Below are 12,040 nucleotides of genomic sequence, written 5' to 3' on the forward strand. Positions count from 1 at the left end.
TATAAAACATAATTTTTTTTTACAGATGTACTTGTTTTTTAGAAGTTGTATTGTTACAGAGAAAAATATTTTTGAAATCATTTTGCAATATTTTGCAAAAAAATATCATATAAAATTAAAAATTTTTTTCGAAACACCCGAAAAAGTTTACTGTTATAATTGTTGGTTGTTTAAAATTACAGTAGTTCTGATTTTTCTTATTAATGATGTATTATTGACATCAAATTCTATATAAAACTGTCTATCTAGACTAAAATAACTATCAAGTAAGACAAATGAAATTTCCATTCTAAATTTTATTCTTGATAATGTAATAATAATTCTATATGTATATTATTATCATTATAGCTTCTTAACTATGGCACGCCGTTTTGCTATTTAATACTATCATAAAAATTCTACCAAATTAAATTGATACTCAAAGAAAAGAAATTATTTTATGTCTAGACATATTTATAATTCATTGAATTATTATTAAGCTATTACATAATTGAAAATGCAGAACTAAAATTATGTCTAGACAAAATATTATTTCTGAATTTATTTTATGTTATGACATAAAATGTTTTCGGAAATTAAAATTATGCACATAATTGTAATTGCCGATTTTGTATTATGTACATAATTTTAATTTTACAATTTGTATTATGTACATAATTTTAATTCTTGAATTTTTATCTACATAATTTTAATTCTTGAATTTCCATTATGTACATAATTTTAATTCTTGAATTTCTATTATGTACATAATTTTAATTCTTGAATTTCTATTATGTACATAATTTTAATTCTTGAATTTCCATTATGTACATAATTTTAATTCCTGAATTTTTATTATGTACATAATTTTAATTCTTGAATTTCCATTATGTACATAATTTTAATTCCTGAATTTTTATTATGTACATAATTTTAATTCCTGAATTGCCATTATGTACATAATTTTAATTCTTGAATTGCCATTATGTACATAATTTTAAAGCCCCTTGCACAATGCCAGGCAACAGGCAATAGGAACAGGGAATAGAAATCAGAATCATGTATAAATGCAGAATAAACAGTGACACAGGCAATAGACACAGAGTTTCCGTCACGTTGGAAATTCTGTGCCTATTGCCTATTGCCAACCAATCATAGCATTTGATTTTTTTAGGTTGTAATTAACGATTTTTTGGTTATTTCCTGTTCCTATTGCCTGTTGCCTGTCATTGTGCAAGGGGCTTAATTCTTGAATTGCCATTATGTACATAATTTTAATTCCTGAATTTTTATTATGTACATAATTTTAATTCTTGAATTTCCATTATGTACATAATAGAAATTCAAGAATTAAAATTATGTACATAATTTTAATTCCTGAATTTTTATTATGTCTAGACATAATAAAAATTCATCCAATTTTTATTATGTCTAGACATAATTTTAATTCTGCCGCTAGGGAATTTTTAAGTCGATTCTTATGAATCAAGCTTGAATTCGATGTCCACGTGTCTCAGGTTGCCGATGACGAGGTCCAGATAGTGCGCTTCATAGTTTTCGGTGTCTACGTGTATTAATACCTTGAATTCGATGTCCACGTGTCCCAGGTTGCCGATGACGGGGTCCAGATAGTGCGCTCCATAGTTTTCGGTGTGTGTGTGTGTGTGTGTGTGTGTGTGTGTGTGTGTGTGTGTGTGTGTGTTCAGGTGTAATAATACGTTGAATTCGATGTCTAGGTGTCCTACGTTGCCGATGACGAGGTCCACATAGTGCGCTCCGTAGTTTTCGGTGTCTACGTGTATTAATATTTTGAATTCGATGTCCACGTGTCCCAGGTTGCCGATGACGAGGTCCAGATAGTGCGCTTCATAGTTTTCGGTGTCCAGGTGTAATAATACCTCGAATTTGATGTCCACGTGTCCCAGGTTGCCGATGACGAGGTCCACATAGTGCGCTCCATAGTTTTTGGTGTCTAGGTGTATTAATACCTTGAATTCGATGTCCACGTGTCCCAGGTTGCCGATGACGAGGTCCAGATAGTGCGCTCCGTAGTTTTCGGTGTCTAGGTGTATTAATACCTTGAATTCGATGTCCACGTGTCCCAGGTTGCCGATGACGGGTTCCAGATAGTGCGCTCCATAGTTTTTGGTGTGTGTGTGTCCAGGTGTAATAATACGTTGAATTCGATGTCTAGGTGTCCTACGTTGCCGATGACGAGGTCCACATAATGCGCTCCGTAGTTTTCGGTGTCTAGGTGTATTAATACCTTGAATTCGATGTCCACGTGTCCCAGGTTGCTGATGACAAGGTCCAGATAGTGCGCTTCATAGTTTTCGGTGTCGTAATAATACGTTGAATTTCATGTCTAATTTTAATGAGATTTGTTAATTATTTTGGCTAAAATTTTGGAAAAACAAATTCGTAATTCCGACCGGCCAACATGTCAAAATTACGGATTCGTTTATCCTAAATTTTAGTCAAATTAATTTACAAATCTCATTAAAATTATGCTCGTTTTAATCAGTAAGATCAGCCGTAACCCGGTACAGAGCCGGATTTTTCATTTTGGCTCTTAAAAATTTATAATAAAAAAAGACTCGCAGCTAACCCAACCTGACACAGGTCTCCACCGTGACTCCTGCCGATTCTTAAGGATCGACAGGAGTACGGGTGCACTTTATGCACCAAATGCATTTTAAACTGCACTTTAACTGCAATATTCGTAATTATGTACATAATTTTAATTCTTGAATTTTTATTATGTGAACATAATTTTAATTCCCGAATTTTTATTATGTACATAATTTTAATTCATGAATTTTTATTATGTAGGGGAGACCGGGGCTAAGCCGACAGCGGGGCGAACTTGACACTAGGCTTTTTGCCAATTTAAATCTATCGTAGAAACTTGCCTTTGCTACTGTAAATGCGTCTTTATGTGCCAGTATTATCAACGGAATTTGGTAACATTCTGAGTTATAGTGTAATTTTTAACGCGACATAAGTGTTTTTGATAGTAAAAAGTAATTTTTCTAATCTCTCGAAAATGTCTACTCTTTCATCGAGCTTTACTCTTGCGAATCTACCGCTAAGTGATTTTGATGGAAAATTCGATGCTTTATACGAATCCGATAATAATTTTTGCATATTTTCAAAATTTATATATTTTTGGAGTAACAAAAGTAAAAAACGACGTTCGGGGCTAAGTCGACACGACGTCACCGGGGCAAAGACGACACTAACCTAAAGTGACATTATCGCAAAAAAGGTCACTGTTTCGTCCGATTCCGATGACGATTTAAGGAACATCTGTTGCGTGTGTTCGGAAAACATTTCATTAGCTTCTAATAACAAACAATGCATCTTATGCAACCGTATGGCTCATGACGAATGTGTGCGCACATCTGATCGCGAGTTTACGTGTATAAATTGTTTTTCAGACAGTTCAGAAAAAGATAATTAAAAGTTTAATCTTTTTTTTCTCATTATTTTAAATAATTGTTTACTTTATTCCGACTTTTTGTTTCTAATACACAATGTCTTTTCATTTGATAAACAATGTATTTTTATTTTTAAACAATAAAAAAATAAGTTCTAGATCAAATTGTGTCGATCAAACAAAGTGTTGAGTTTGCCCCGGCGGGGTGTCGAGTTCGCCCCGTCATTTTTCAATTCGAAAATTTGTCTTTGCGTCACTTTTCCTTTCCTGGCGGCAAAACAAAGCGACGTACAGCAAAACTTCCTCAATCAATTTTGTACCTGAAGAAACACTCTTTAAATATATATCATTAAATTTGCCTAAAAATTTTAATTAAATATTAAAAATTGCCTTTGAAAAAATAGTGTCGGCTTAGCCCCGGTCTCCCCTACACACGGCGTCAGAAATGCCTTTACACCAAAATGGCTGATGTGCCCCAATAGTAGCCATTTTGGTGTAAAGGCATTTCTGACGCCGTACGTGTGTACAGCTCCGGTAACTTAGCCGGTCAACTTCGACTTTATTAATTTTCATATTTTTTTATCGTTTGTTGGTCGTTTGTTGGTGATTGTTGGCCTAATTACAACGTTTGTTGGTTCTTATATTTTTTTTTTAATTTAAAAAGAAAAATTAGCATTAAGTTAGCCGAAAAAATTTTATTTTTAATTTCAAAAAAGCCTTATTAATGCGTAATCGTTTGCTGATGATTGTTGGTCTTATTTTAGCGTTTGTTGGTTTATTATTAGTCTTAAAAACAAAAAAAAAACAAAAAATTATCTCACATATTAAAGTAATCGAAGATTGGTTTATTTGCCTACGACTTAAGCTTTATTTCTATCAATTTAAGGCTAACATCTATAAAACTGCCATATGAATACGGGCCTTAACATCGGCAGAAAATCGCGAAAAGATAAAAAAACATGGTGGTTTGTGGGAAGCACACACACACACACACACAACGGGGGGTGCGAGGGGGGGCCTTCGGTTCCCCCCCTTCCCCGCACCCACCCCGCCGGTAGGCTGCGTGGACCTCGCTTTACAACATAAAGTACATGCTAAGTTGTAAAACGAAATTATACCTGGGACACGTGGACATCGAATTCAAGGTATTAATACACCTAGACACCGAAAACTACGGAGCGCATTATGTGGACCTCGTCATCGGCAACGTAGGACACCTAGACATCGAATTCAACGTATTATTACACCTGGACACACACACACCAAAAACTATGGAGCGCACTATCTGGAACCCGTCATCGGCAACCTGGGACACGTGGACATCAAATTCAAGGTATTAATACACCTAGACACCGAAAACTATGGAGCGCACTATGTGGACCTCATCGGCAACCTGGGACACGTGGACATCGAATTCAAGGTATTAATACACGTAGACACCGAAAACTATGAAGCGCACTATCTGGACCTCGTCATCGGCAACCTGAGACACGTGGACATCGAATTCAAGCTTGATTCATAAGAATCGACTTAAAAATTCCCTAGCGGCAGAATTAAAATTATGTCTAGACATAATAAAAATTAGATGAATTTTTATTTGTCTACACGGAGAGAAAAATCTTACCACTGTGGTATGAGCGCCTCTTATGCATAAAAAACAGTAGCGCTGCCTTGCATCAAACACATAAATTCATGCCACCACAGGCATGAAGTAGGATATTAAACGGACAAATTCATGCGTTTGATGCAAGGCAGCGCTACATGCTTTTTATGCATGGGAGGCGCTCATACCACAGAGGTAAGATTTTTCTCTCCGTGTAGACATAATAAAAATTCAGGAATTAAAATTATGTACATAATTTTAATTCTTGAATTTCTATTATGTATGTACATAATGGAAATTCAAGAATTAAAATTATGTACATAATAAAAATTCAGGAATTAAAATTATGTACATAATGGCAATTCAAGAATTAAAATTATGTACATAATGGCAATTCAAGAATTAAAATTATGTACATAATGGCAATTTAGGAATTAAAATTATGTACATAATAAAAATTCAGGAATTAAAATTATGTACATAATGGAAATTCAAGAATTAAAATTATGTACATAATAAAAATTCAGGAATTAAAATTATGTACATAATGGAAATTCAAGAATTAAAATTATGTACATAATAAAAATTCAGGAATTAAAATTATGTACATAATGGAAATTCAAGAATTAAAATTATGTACATAATGGAAATTCAAGAATTAAAATTATGTACATAATAAAAATTCACGAATTAAAATTATGTACATAATAAAAATTCGAGAATTAAAATTATGTACATAATGGGAATTCCGAATAAATATTATGTCTTGACATAATAAAAATTTCTTTCAAATTAAAATTTTATATGAAATCTAGGATTGAAATAATAGTAGCACGTAATTCTAATTTTCAATTTTCATTATGTCATGGCATAATTTTTATTCACTGAAATTCTATTAACCATGACATAATTTTAATTCGTGAATTTTTATTATGTTGCAGCCATGGTGGAAGAACACAGGTGTGCTCTTGCGCATATATTTCTAACAACCAATGAGAAATTGATGCCAGATACCTCCATCTTGCCGCGGTACAGTTTGAATTTGGCGTTATGTCATTAGTGTGAGCCTCCGCATAAGATTTTCGTATGGTAACGTAGTGTAACGAAACGTGGGTCAACGCACAAGAAACGTATCGGTTACGGCGTTATACGTCAATACGTTTCTTGTGCATTGATCTACGTTACGTTACCATACGAAAGTTTTGTGCGGAGGCTCTAACCGATACGTTTCTTGTGCCACGTTGATCCACGTTAAGTTACGCTACGCTATCATACGAGAGTCTTGTGCGGAGGCTCTTATAGGCTGCGGTCCACTTGACGCTACAAATGCTTCGAAGCATTCCTTTTCTCTTTTCTTTCAATGAAGAAATAAGGAGAAGAAGAACGCTCCAAAGAATTTGTAGCATCAAGTGGACCGCAGCCTTACTTATTTATTTTTATGTTTTACTTATTTATTTTTGTCTTACAAATAGAAGAACCATGATAATCTTGATATAACTTTTCCATAATTTTCGCTGTTTCAAATAATTCGACACAAGGGCTGATTATTCTTCCTCTAGAAATATGATTAATCCATTATCTGGATTAATCAATAATTCTGTTGGGGTTCCAAAAAAAATGAATATTTTTTTAATTCTTTCGAGAATTGTTTTTACACGTTTTTATTGAACACGTACTCATGATGATATGTCACAATATCACTTGGTACAACCTTAAATGTTTTGAAACTGACACTTAAAAATGGTTGCATCTGGCATCTGCGCAGAACCGTATGAAATTCGTCACGAGTATGAGCACACCTGTGTTCTTCCACCATGGTTGCAGCATAATTTTAATTTACTGAATTACTATGATAGCTTACATAATTTAAATTTCTGCAATTATTATTATGTTACGACATAATAAAAATACATTAATATTATCTCATGACATAATAAAAATGAATTAAAATTATGTCTTGACATAAAAGTAATTCGACATATAAACTGTACCTTTCTCTATGTATGGCACGCCGTTTTGCTATTTATTCATAAAATTTTTATTTTGAATTAATTTTACGTGAATACATAATTTTAATTCATTTTTATTATGTTATGAGTTATGACATAATAAAAATGGTTCCGAAAAACTATCTACTTCAGTTTAAATCAATTACTAAATTTTTATTTTAGATTAAAAAATCTTATTAATAAATAACAAAACGGCGTGCCATACTTAACTGTACATAATAATAATACATCTCAAAATTATCTCAAGAGACTATGATTGAAATTGATCTCACGAAGCGTAAAACATCGTGTATTGTATAACATACATCTTCCAAAATACAAACACCTGTAAAATAATCATATTTTATATTTTTATTTGCAAGAATAAAATAACAATAAAAATTTCTCCAATATATCTCACTGATTTTAAGGTAGTACATCCGTAAACTCATTTTTTTAGGAATCTTGTAAAATTTAGACAGCATATTAACGTAAACATGTTCTACACACATGTACAATGTAAATAAAAGTTAGCTTTTTTTACATACATGTATTTAATGAAAAACTAGATGATAAAAGAACTTGCAAGAATATGACAGCTAACCTTTAAAGATGTATAATAGTATACATTAGTGTGTGTATATATATGTACATACATATGAGATTTACACACATCCGTAACACGGACAATCCCAGCCAAATACCACAATGTCATTTATCTGTAATTAACTTTTTAACAGTATCGTCACGGACAAACTACCTTAAAAATGTTCCAAATGATATCGAAGTATCGAGACGGTAATTTTATATGTATTATGTTACATACCTTTAGACACCGTAAACACACGTGTTGCGTCAAATTCCAGAGACAATCCTATAAGTACATAAATATTTAATATTTTTCATAATTATACGCAAAAAGGGACAGCAAACACTCTACTTACAAATTAGAATACTAATTGCTTCTTTTGTTTGCTTCGTTATGAATCCTTGCTCAATTCACGGATTCGCATCGCGTCATTGACATGTCACTGACATAAAATGTCAAGACTAGAACCACGAACATAATAAATCATGATAATCGCGCAAACTATTCCTGTCGGTAATCTTAGTTTGTTGATAATCGCGTATCGACGTATCGATAAACAGTATGTATTAGCAATCTTATAATACATAATCGTGGAAAAAAAGAATTAATTATAAGATATTACAACACCGCGGGATCCCATACTGGAAGTAGCCTGCTTACGTTTTTCTTTGTGCGTTGGCTTACGTGTCGCGTAACGCAAGACGTGTACTTGGCGCGAAACACTACCGTGTCTCTCTTGATTTTACAAAATTGCGAGATTTGAGTCAAAAAGAAGAGGGGGAGGGGGAGGGTAGTGAAAAATATCAAAAATGCAAATGATGCACTGCAATTGCTTGTATGTAAGATCAAAAATATTATCGATTTAGCTACGAATAAAAACAAAAATTTTTTTTTAAAAGACCAAAAATGGATCGCACAGGGTATCATTGTAGCGCCCAATACTAAAGAAATGTATGATAAATGAAAAAAAGTTGTAATAACGAAGAGGCTGAATATGAATATAAAAATTATTCTAAACTACTGCAAAAAGTTATTGATAGAACCAATTTGCCATGCGATAAGAATTAATGACGTTGAAGAAAGATGTAATAATAGTAAGTTTCTTTGGAATTATGGTTCGAGAGAAACGAAACAAAGGGAAATCTAAATCGAGTCGTATATGTATAGTCAAATTAAAACCGAGGGGAAAGTTATTGATGATCCTATAAAACTTAGGGTGCAGTCCCGTTAAGGTGCGATTTCAATGACGCTAGAAACCAGCGGCAGCGTCAAGAAAATGTAGTGGGGGAAGAAGTTTCGTTGAATTTTGCGGTACGCTAAAAAGTTGAGACGGTCTAAACTTCAAGACCCCACTACATTTTCTTGACGCCGCCGCGCTGGTTTCTAGCGTCAATAAAATCGCACCTTTATTATTGAGCACGGATCGAAATGACGGATCGGATTCTGCTAGGAAATTCTAGTGAATTTTTGATCCTGCTATTCTTTCCGATCGGGCGGGTGTTTCTGCCCGCGCAAGGTTTAAAACGCCGTTGTATTGAAAAAATAATATCATCAATAATAACAACAAGCTACAATTCTACAAGATGAGTACCAACAATCATGGAAAAGGGCCGGTAATAATAATTTTAAATATAGGTTATATGATTATAGTTTTGTTTGTTTACCAAAGAAAACCTGAAATTGACACCTGTATTGACAAAATCTGTGGACATGTCGACAAACCACATGATAGTAATACTTTTTTTATATTATTGAACGCATATATGTGGATTTTTTTCACAATGTGGTTTTACCACATTGTTTTTCCATATGGTTTTAACCGCATGATTTTCAGCACGTAGATATTTTCAATACGAACAACATATCAAATATTATGCGATTCATGTAGTTATACATGTGTTTGATATTTGCAGGCTGTAAAATGCGGTTACTGTGGGCAGATAATGTACGGATCCTGTGCGGAGATTCAAGCCCCCATAAGTGCTTCAAAAGCTATGATGAAAGTATTCATGTCCTCGTTGTCGACGAGAAGGGGCGTGCTACAATGAGTAATTTTATTTGAAAGCAAATATCTTTCAACATTTGTTTGCAAAAATTAAATATATTTAATAAGTATATAATTTATGTGTAAACAGAATTGAAGGAAATAGGAGAAAGTACGCAGAGAGACGCACTACCATCGGAGAGTAGCAATGAGTCTACTTCATACTCGGCAGACATCATAGACGAGATGCTCATCGATGCCGTAGAGCAGAGACCAGGTCTATGGAATCAAAAGTTGCCAGTTCAAAAGCGAAGCTCCTGTGTACGATGAGAATTGTGGGATGAAGTCTTTAATAATCTTGGTAATATATATATTATCATTTTACTTTGTTTTATGTACTCATAAATGTATATTTAATGTGCACTCGCAAATGGGCTAAATATGTACGTTTGTATTCGTGTAAGCGAGCTGTAGCGGGATTTCATAACTTCGACAGTTTTAGTATTATATATGCGCAGGTATTATATATGTTAAAAAGCTGCGCAATGATATCGAAACTCGTTAAGGATTTACAGAATCCCGCCTCTGAATTCGTTATTTAAACTAGGAATTTTCAGGTTTTAAAGATGTAGCGTGGATGAAATCTCGATGGACATTCCTGAGGGACTGCTATTCAAAAGCTCGTAAAAAAATGAAAGGTTACGTACGCAGCGAATCGTGTGCGGAAGCGGGACATCCGCCAGAAAAGTACATTCCGCTTCTGTTCAAGGATGCAATTTCTAGACGAGGCTGCACAAGAAACCCCGTACGTAATAACTTGTCTTATATGGATGGGTAAAAGCTATATAGTGGTGTAAGTTAAAATTTTTAAAATATTGACTTGTGTGCATAGATGCAATTTATATATCGCACAGATTTCATCTATGTACACAAATCAATATTTTAAAAATTTTAACTTACACCACTTGCACTATGGCTTTTACCCCTCCATATATAGGCTTTAATATATAAAAAAGTACACTTTTTTACATATCTTTGCTGTTCAATTTTAGTACAAGCTCTCTACCACAGAACATATGTCGCGATGAAGATAATGCACGGATCCTGAACGATTTGGAATTAGAGGAATGTAATGTGTCTTCTCCAATAACTTGTAGCACGCCAGACAATCCTGAAAGAACGGGAAATTGGGCTAATTGTAGACCAGTAAAAAAAAAAGAGCTAATTTTGAATAATTGATAATCGACACACGTTTCATACATTTTCATAAATAATTGATACATCTTCGTATTATAATTGTGTTGCTTTTTTCATGGACAATCAGCTTTGTTTAACAATGTATGAAAATGTAGGAAAATTCATTACTTTGAATGCATTAAATGGAATTTTTTGTGTTACAGGAAGACAGCACGATCCCGCGATGTGCAGGCACTGTATAACAACATATTGTAGCGGTTACTTCGCGAAAATGAGCCGAAGAAGGATGCAGTGGACAATTTCCTGGAGCAGTTGGGAGATATCCTGCGTAGAGTGTGTTATCTTCGAAGAAGGCAAATGCAAGTAGAGCTGCTGCGTCTCGTTCACAGGACAGAAGACGAAGAATTAGCGGAGGCGAAACATGAAAAGCGACAAAATTTTTCGTATTATTATTCTATTATATTTTGTACTATTATCATTACATTTTTATCTTTCTACCAATACATTATACATTACGTAATAAACAAATAAAACATTTATTTCTATTTCAATAAAACCTGACGAGTAGTTCATATTCGGGTTTAAAAAAATGAATGTTTCGTTGTTACATTATACATATATGTGTATGTAAAGTTGAAAACATTGAGATGTACGATTTTGTATTTATTTATAATTCTTAGAAAAAAAAGTAGAGTTTCTGTCTTATAATAATAAATTAATCGCAAAATTGTTTACGTTTTTTGTGACATTTTTTCTGTCAACTCAATCACGCATGTCCGTTCCGTTCCGTAAAAAGTTTCTCTACCAGTCCCATGTAGCAAAAACGGAACGGAATCTGGTTACAAAATATTTTTTACTCCTACAATTCAGTATTTCAGAGTACTCGCAACAATGTTATCGGCAAGATAATAATTGCACAAATAATATATGTTTATTGCTTCAGTCGCATCAAAATAACAAAATATCGACGAATAAGGCACATTTACCTGCGACCGAAGCGACGTTCCGATCCGTTTTTGCTACATGGGACTGGTAGAGAAAACTGTTACGGAACGGAACTGGAACGAACCGCTCAATTCTAGTCAATTCTAATGAGAAATCCGATCCGTCATTTCGATCCGTGCTTAATGGGACTGCACTCTTACAAATACTTTCAACGAATTTTTATGTACTATAGGCACTAATCTAGCTGAAAAAATGTACATTCCTAAACGTCCCGACCTAAAAAATGTTTCGATAAATAACAAATCGATTTTTCTTT

General features: G+C 33.6%; 2 long non-coding RNA genes across 4 annotated transcripts in view; one reads left to right on the top strand and one right to left on the bottom strand.

Annotated features, from left to right (window-relative positions):
• The window catches only part of LOC139823859 (uncharacterized), a 315,960-nt gene that overhangs the window by 225,430 nt on the left and 78,490 nt on the right, over positions 1 to 12,040 (top strand). The window lies entirely within an intron of this gene.
• LOC139823872 (uncharacterized) lies at positions 9,664 to 11,993 on the bottom strand. Of its 3 annotated transcripts, XR_011734925.1 has the most exons (4): positions 10,981 to 11,993; positions 10,649 to 10,753; positions 10,290 to 10,371; positions 9,664 to 9,861 (listed from the first exon to the last, which is right to left on the bottom strand). It is a non-coding gene; the product is annotated as an uncharacterized lncRNA (long non-coding RNA). The 3 variants fall into 3 exon arrangements; XR_011734924.1 differs by having other exon boundaries at positions 10,290 to 10,753; XR_011734926.1 differs by having other exon boundaries at positions 9,664 to 9,899; positions 10,290 to 10,753.

The sequence above is a fragment of the Temnothorax longispinosus genome, unplaced genomic scaffold (assembly GCF_030848805.1).
Source record: "Temnothorax longispinosus isolate EJ_2023e unplaced genomic scaffold, Tlon_JGU_v1 HiC_scaffold_20, whole genome shotgun sequence".
NCBI classification, from domain to species: Eukaryota; Metazoa; Arthropoda; class Insecta; order Hymenoptera; family Formicidae; genus Temnothorax; species Temnothorax longispinosus.